This window comes from Centroberyx gerrardi, chromosome 1 (assembly GCF_048128805.1).
Source record: "Centroberyx gerrardi isolate f3 chromosome 1, fCenGer3.hap1.cur.20231027, whole genome shotgun sequence".
Taxonomy (NCBI): domain Eukaryota; kingdom Metazoa; phylum Chordata; class Actinopteri; order Beryciformes; family Berycidae; genus Centroberyx; species Centroberyx gerrardi.
Genome location: NC_135997.1, coordinates 19,505,315 through 19,512,814, shown reverse-complemented (window position 1 = coordinate 19,512,814; position 7,500 = coordinate 19,505,315). Strand labels below are relative to the sequence as shown.

General features: G+C 39.7%; 1 protein-coding gene across 1 annotated transcript in view; it reads left to right on the top strand.

Annotated features, from left to right (window-relative positions):
* The window catches only part of csmd1b (CUB and Sushi multiple domains 1b), a 326,361-nt gene that overhangs the window by 242,151 nt on the left and 76,710 nt on the right, over nt 1–7,500 (top strand). The window lies entirely within an intron of this gene.

The window sequence follows — 7,500 nt, the reverse complement described above, 5'->3', positions numbered from 1 at the left end:
TTTAATTATCAAAACAGAACAAATTAATTAAATACATTATTATTCTTCATTCAGTAATGTTGCTCTTTCCCCTGAACTCGTGACAACAGTCAACAAATTCTCAGCTCGTATTGCACATTGGATTTTCTCGCCACATAGTTAGGGAAGTTTCTCTCTCTGTCTGTCTCTCTATCTTTGGGCAGCTCCTGGGGCTTTTAGACCAAACTCATTAGAAAGGGTGAGACCTCTTTAAATAATACATCTCCTCTCGCACTCCTTCTGTCTCCACTCTTCCTCCCTTTCATTCCCTCCTCTCGCTCCCTTCCTCCCTCTCATCCTTCTCTCTCCTTTTCTCTGTAACTACTTCTCACTGTCCTCACTCTCTCTTTTTCTCCATTTCCCCTCCCCTCCCCCTCTCTCTCTCTCTCTCTCTCTCTCTCTCTCTCTCTCTCTCTCTTATTCTACCTCCCTCCCACCTCCTCTCTCTCTCTCTCTCTCTCTCTCTCTCTCTCTCTCTCTCTCTCTGTTTTGCTTTAAATTTTTCTCTCACCATTCCTGTCCTCATCTCTCTCCCCCTCTTCCTCTCTCCCCCTCTCTCCCTCTCTCTCTCTCTCTCTCCCTCGCTCTTTCTCTCTCCCCTCCCATCTCAAACCGCTCTTTTATTGGTTTCCATGGTAACTAAGAGCTGGTGCGAGAAAGAAGGAATTCTCCGTGACTGCTGATAGGGCTCTGTGCGTGTGTGCGTGTGTGTGTGTGTGTGTGTGTGTAAGAGAGAGAGAGACAGAGAGAGAGGGAGAGGCTTAGCTGTTACAGAGTGCCGCCTAGAGGCGGTATTCACGAACACGCACACACACACACACACACTCACACGCACGCATAAATTATTTCCCCACATGCTTACACATACAAACACACTTGAATGCTTGATGTCTGAATACACCAATCAGTTTAGCACATACAGTATATGATTCAAAGAAGGACATACAGATATAGCACATGATATACACACACAGACATTCACAGCTGGGCATGTCTTGTGTGCATGAGTGTGTGTGTGTGTGTGTGTGTGTGTGTGTGTTCTTGTATTTATTTATTTTTTGTGATCAATTTGTTATTGATATTTTAGTATGAAACAGAGATGTGGCCAATCATTCATTTAACAATAGAGAGGAGTGAACAAAAAAGAAACAAAAATTTTCAAATTTTCACATCCTTCCATTCAATACAAATGTCAACTCAGACGTTGATCTCTTATAGATCTGAGATTATAATAATGAAAAGAGAGAAATGAAAAAAGAAGGAAACATGGACAAATGAGACAATAAATGCAGGCAATACCACACCCCCTACCCTCCCCCAACCCACCCACCCACCCTCCCACCCTCAGGACCCCACGGATGGACCAAGGAGCTACAGCAAATATTTTAAAGTAATGATAGTATGAGCCCAACATGAAATGTTGTCGGGTTTAGCAAGGTGTAAGTTAGCTGCCCAGTTAGCTGTGTTCTTGTATTTCTATACTTAAGAACCAAATATCCTCACAAGGATAAAAAAAATTTGGAAAATCCTCCAAAGTGAGGACATTTTGGTCAGTTCTAAGGATTTGGATTTAGGGTTAATATTAGTTTAGCCTCATGACTTGGATTTAGGGATAAGGTAAGGTTAAGCTTACGCATGTAGTGGTGAGGGTTAAGGTTCAGGTTAAGCTCTTCTAAAGTATAGTAATATAAGAGCGTGTGTGTGTGTGTGTGTGTGTGTGTGTGTGTGTGTGTGTGTGTGTGTGTGTGTGTGTGTGTGTGAAGAGATGAGAAAGCAAGGTGGAGCTTTGTGGCCACAAGTGTGTGCACAGTCTAGGATTGGTTCTACAAGGTTCTCTCTGGCTGATTTCAATGAGGCAACCTCAGTTTCAATGGGAGAGTGGCTTAATGTGCTTCAGTTTTGAAGCTTTGAAGCACATTAAGACTAGACTGCGTCAAATGAAACCAATTTTGATATAGTGTTTTATATTTGAATATTTACAAGCTATAAAAAGTTTCCAAACAAGAAATATCACTTCATTAACAGATTTTACTTTAAAAACTAATTTCATCATAACACCCAACTTTTTGAATATGAAACTATTAAAACATTTTACAATATCTATATCAATTCATTGGTATAGGCCTACTGACCAGCATGCAATTGTATGTTTGGCTGCTGTTACTTGCCCCAAAGTAAGATAATCTCATTTTCTGCACATATTTTTGTAGTGCTCCCTGTCCACTGTTGTTTGCATCTTTCAGAATTCCATGAGAATGGATTGGACACCCTCTTCCTGGCCTTTTTTCTCCCTCGATCCCCGAATCACATTGTCTGTTTCTTGATTTTTTCTTCCTTTTTTGCTGATGTGGCTGCTACTCTACTCTGTTCATCTGTCTCGCTCCTTCTCCCACTGTTCTGTGTTTCTGCTGCTCTCAACCTCAAAAAAAAAAAAACGAATTCAATATATAAGCTGCACATCTTGGTTGAACCCATCCCCAGCTACACACCCAGCTACACACTGTTTTGATAGGAATATTCATTCAACATCTAATTGGATAGCTCAGTGTGTCACAAGAGTTTTGATACATTAACTGGGATGGTGACCTGTGGACAGGAGTTAGGTGATATCACATCCACATACGATAGATTCATCAGTAGATAAAGAGAAATTACCTGTCAGGAAACAATGATTATTCTTGGCCATCTGATGCTAGGCTCTTAGTGGGTAAACCAGCGATTGGCCTTGATTAAGCCTAAATTCCTCATCTCATGAAAAAGGTGGAGTGATATAATTATTTTAAATTTGTTCCTATTTTCTGGCTTGCATGCTGTTATTACTACCCTTTCACTTTCTCTTTGATGTAATTTGGCCAACATGTATGGAGTCCATACATGAACAAGCCTCTTACAAGACAAGGGAAATTTTGATTAGTCCTTATTGAAACATTGCAATTTGTGATTGAATGGGAAATAGAACTCAATAGCACCAAGCTGAAAAGCAGTTTCTGAGATACTTTCTGAGTACTTTATATCTTTTAAAATATTTAACCACAAAATGCTCTTAATAAAAAATATAATAAATAAATAAATAAATATATAATATAATGGCACCACACAAAACATTCAAAGATTAAGAATATGTGGATAATTCAATTTTGATAAAAAATAAAATAAAAAAAAAGTCATATCGGGCTTTTTACATTCCTTGTCTTAAGTGTTAAAAGTAATTTTAAGTGTGCCTCTTAAGTGTGCCATTGGAAAAAATCATTCTTTGCCATTATATAAGGGTGATATAATCCCAACCAGCAGATTGAGATGCTATGGGGGATGTTCTTGCTCCTGTGGCCCATATGGCAGACTCAGCTACCATATAGATTTATATAGCCAGTTTCAGAGACTTTTTTAAATTCACTATCAGGACTCATGTTTATTAAACTTGAAAAGCGTGTGCAAGCTCTGTTGCAAACGTTCAGCCTTTGACCCCTGCCTCCTACAGAGTAAATCCAGGGGCTGTTGAATTTTGCAATTGGTCTGCCAATTCATTGATAAATATTCATCCCGTATACAGTATATATTCAGAAGTGTTGCGCTGATAGTTCTGCCCTGCTTCACTCCACAGTACTGTTTGAAATAGCCTTTAGTGTCCAGTGTAGTTTTAACTATGCATTTGTTATCATGATTAATTATTCTAATTTTTTAAGTTCTAATTAATTACATACATTTTACCCATTATAACCATTTGTTGAGCCATTTGAAAAAAATAGTATTTCAAATACAGAGGCTCATAAAGTTTCACAGTTAATTAAACAATTAACAGGGCAACATTTCATTAAAATGTTGTTCATTTAAGGACATCTGAATTAAAGGAAATTCATGAAATTCTCTCTCTCTCTCTCTCTCTCTCTCTCTCTCTCTCTCTCTCTCTCTCTCCCTCTCTCTCTCTCAGCTCCCTTTTATCTCTGTCAGTTTATAAATTCCAAGGTGTGGGTGGGTGTGATAGCTCTTGTTGAAAATTTTAAATGACTGACAGGCAGTGGCACCAATCTCATATGGATAAGGCAACAGAATGAATATGGAGGGACAGACCAGGTGTGGATTACATTTGCCTCAGGTCCGTGGAATACACTTTTCTGGACTACTACTGGAGGAAAAAATCATGAATAATTTTATAGTGTCACCTTCACTAGCTGACTGGAGTTACCTTGTTAGTGAGAATGTCTTTAGCTTTTGTGTGTCAGCTGAGGTACAGTAATTGTAATAATTGTAACGATTCCAATAGATTTAACGCTTTGAAGACATCTTCTTCATGCTGAAACTGCACTACACACGATGTTTGTATGTATTTTGATGCTATAAAAGATTTGCTTACATTTGTTTACAACTAAAACCTGCATTTTCTGCATTTTGAGTTATGATGGGTTATGGGTTGGATGGGTTCCAAAAAGATCATATGTAATATGCATATAATATCCAAATAAATGATGGGTTATATGTGTAAGTCTTCAAGGTGAAACACATTATGACTGATGATATGTCTTTCATCGGTCATATGATGTGTTTGGCTGCACACAGAGAGGTGGGGTAAGCAGGAAAAACACAGTCGACTAACACATTCAGCTGTCTCCATTGCCATTAGACAATGAAATAGTAAGAACTAATGCTATAAGGAGTAGAGAAAGACAGGTAGCAGTGTCAGCCACTTAGCTGTACCCTGCAAGTACCTGGGTGGATTGTGTTATGTTTTTTTGTTTTTTTTTGTATGCAGACAATAGTATAATAGATACACGCAGTGCATCCAGGACTGGTGGGAATTACAACTGCTGGCTGGCAGTTGCAATTGCTACATAAGGGAGTTGCCACTATTGGCTGGCAACCTCAGCCAAGTCTTAAATCTTACAATGTTACAAAATGCACAATGTTAGTTAATATACACAGTGCACTGAGTTTACTGTTTAGCACAGTGCAGGATGGCGACATCCCCTGGTGAAATCAGAGAGAAGCCAGAAGTCTCATGCTATGATGAACATGCGAGGTGTCATCTAGATCAGTGGTTCTCAACGTGGGGTCCTGAGACCACCAGAGGTCCTTGAGGGGGTTCCAGGGGGTCCCCAGCAAATTGATGAATTGTTAAACTTCACCACTATTTCATTTACAAGAAGTTAATACAATTAGAGAATGTAGAAGAACGACTGTTTTTGTCATAGTTTCACTGTTATCTCTCTACCTACAATACAGATAGACAAGGAATTCTGGACAAAATCATATCTAAAAATAAAAATATTCTCAGATTTGGGTCCGAGAGACAAAATCTCATCAAATGGGGGTCGGTGGTCCTAATGTGGACTAAATTAGGGTCCTTGATATGAAAAAGGTTGAGAATCTCTGATCTAGATGACAAGGCTAGTTTTCTGAGGTCTCAAGGAATTTTATTCAGATGAAAACAGATTGCCTCTATATTGTGTATGCAGCACTCACTCAAGAGTTTGTGGTGATTTAAGTTCTCTTCTGTGGGTAGTTGGGCTCGCTCTAAAGATTTTGTTTATGGCCCTTCAAAAAAGCTCCCGGAAGATCTACAGCACAACTCTCAAAGTTCAAGATTTTTCAAAGAACTACTCCTGTACCTTCACTACCGCCCCAAAGCTCTGCAGTGTGTGTGTGTGTGTGTGTGTGTGTGTGTGTGTGTGTACACGCACGTGTGTGTGTGTGTGTTTATGTGAGACAGACAGAAGGAAAACGAGACATAGAGAGCAAGAGATAGGACTTGCAAAGTGTTTGTGTGTGTGTTATTATGTGCGTTTGTGTGTGGATGATCAAAGCGTGTGTGTGTGTGTGCCAGAGAGAAAGAGAGCGACTTGCATAGTGTTTTTTTGCATCTGTGTATGTGTGTGAGTGTGAGTGATCAAAGCACTTGTGTGTGAAGGGTTTTGATAAGGCTGACACCTGAGCCTAGAGCAGCACCACAGGGGGATTGTGGGTAGATCAAGACAAGACCCCCAGACCTGAAGTAGCGAATGCAGAGCAGCTTAACAAGAATCAATCCAAGAAATATCAATCAATATCAGCGCACAGGATCAGGAGCAGAGGAGAGAAAGGGGGTGATTACAGTGATGCTTTAGGAAATAAGAAGAAAGGGAGGAAGGAAGAGTGGGAAGGGGGGAGAGCGCTGGGGAGAGGAGAAAGAGTGGGTGATTACAACAACTGTCTAGCAAGGGAATAGAAGACAAACCAAGTTTTGCTATACTTTTCATTCTAAGTGTGTAAATCTGTTTTTCTGAGCTGAGTTTTTCTGACCAAGAATACAAAGATACGCAAAGTTACACTAGAAACAAAACACAACTATGAGAGGAGAGTCCGGAAAAGGTGAGAGGACGAGACATAAGAATGCACAATGTGTGTGTGTGTGTGTGTGTGTGTGTGTGTGTTTCGGGGTGGGGGGTTGACAGTGATAGATGTGCTGGTTGATGCTGTTTTAACACACACACACACACACACACACACACACTTACACTAATTTCATTGACCTCTTAATGCTGCTGGCCTGACCTTCAGTACACATGCACACACACCCACATTCACACACTCGATATGTACCTCTCTTGGGGGATGGATCAAGCTACTGTTAGGTCTGCTTGTAGTGGGTCACACAATAATAGATGGGATTAATAGGCTATTTTACAATTGCAGTTTATTCATACTCATACAGGAGATACCGCACTCTGCTCTTGCTCAGCACCACATAAATTCATTCACTGAAGTTTTTATCCTGCTGGATTGTTGTCAAGAGAAAGAAACTACTCTGATGAAGGTCCAGCAGGACCGCCATGTCAATAAACAAATTTATGTACTGCTGAGCAATAGCACAGTTCCACATTTCTTTTTTAAGTTTCAAGTTTGATATGAAACTACCTAGTACTACCATTCCATTGTAGCTGCACCTCAGGTGCTTTGTCTGTGCAAATATCTCTTTCTAGTTACTGATACTCAGAGGAAAACCCAAACTTTCTGATGCACAGTCTGCTTAGCAAGCTTACAGTTTAGTGGCTCTTCTCTACAGCATGCAGGCAGGCATGTGTGTTTTTCTGAGCCATCCGTGGACTACTGTTAGGTCAAATAGGTTTAAATACATTTCCTGAATTAAACATAATGTACCATGAGCGAATGACAATTGAACAGAATGCTGCTGATCACATTTAGGTAAACATCTGTATATCTTTGAAGGACATTATCCGCTTGTTGCCAAACATGGTATTTGAATACATTATATCCCCAGCACACACACACACACACACACACACACACACACACACACAGTACAGTATCAAAAACACTATACTTTTACATAATATAAAAAAGCCTTGGAGCCACAAGGGCCCAAGTGACATTTTTGGACAAAATTAATTTTCTAAACTACTAAACTAAACTACTTTCAAGCCAGCAGCAGCAGTTATTTGGGATTTCTGAAAAATAGATCAGAATAATAGATTAGTGTGGTGGTACACT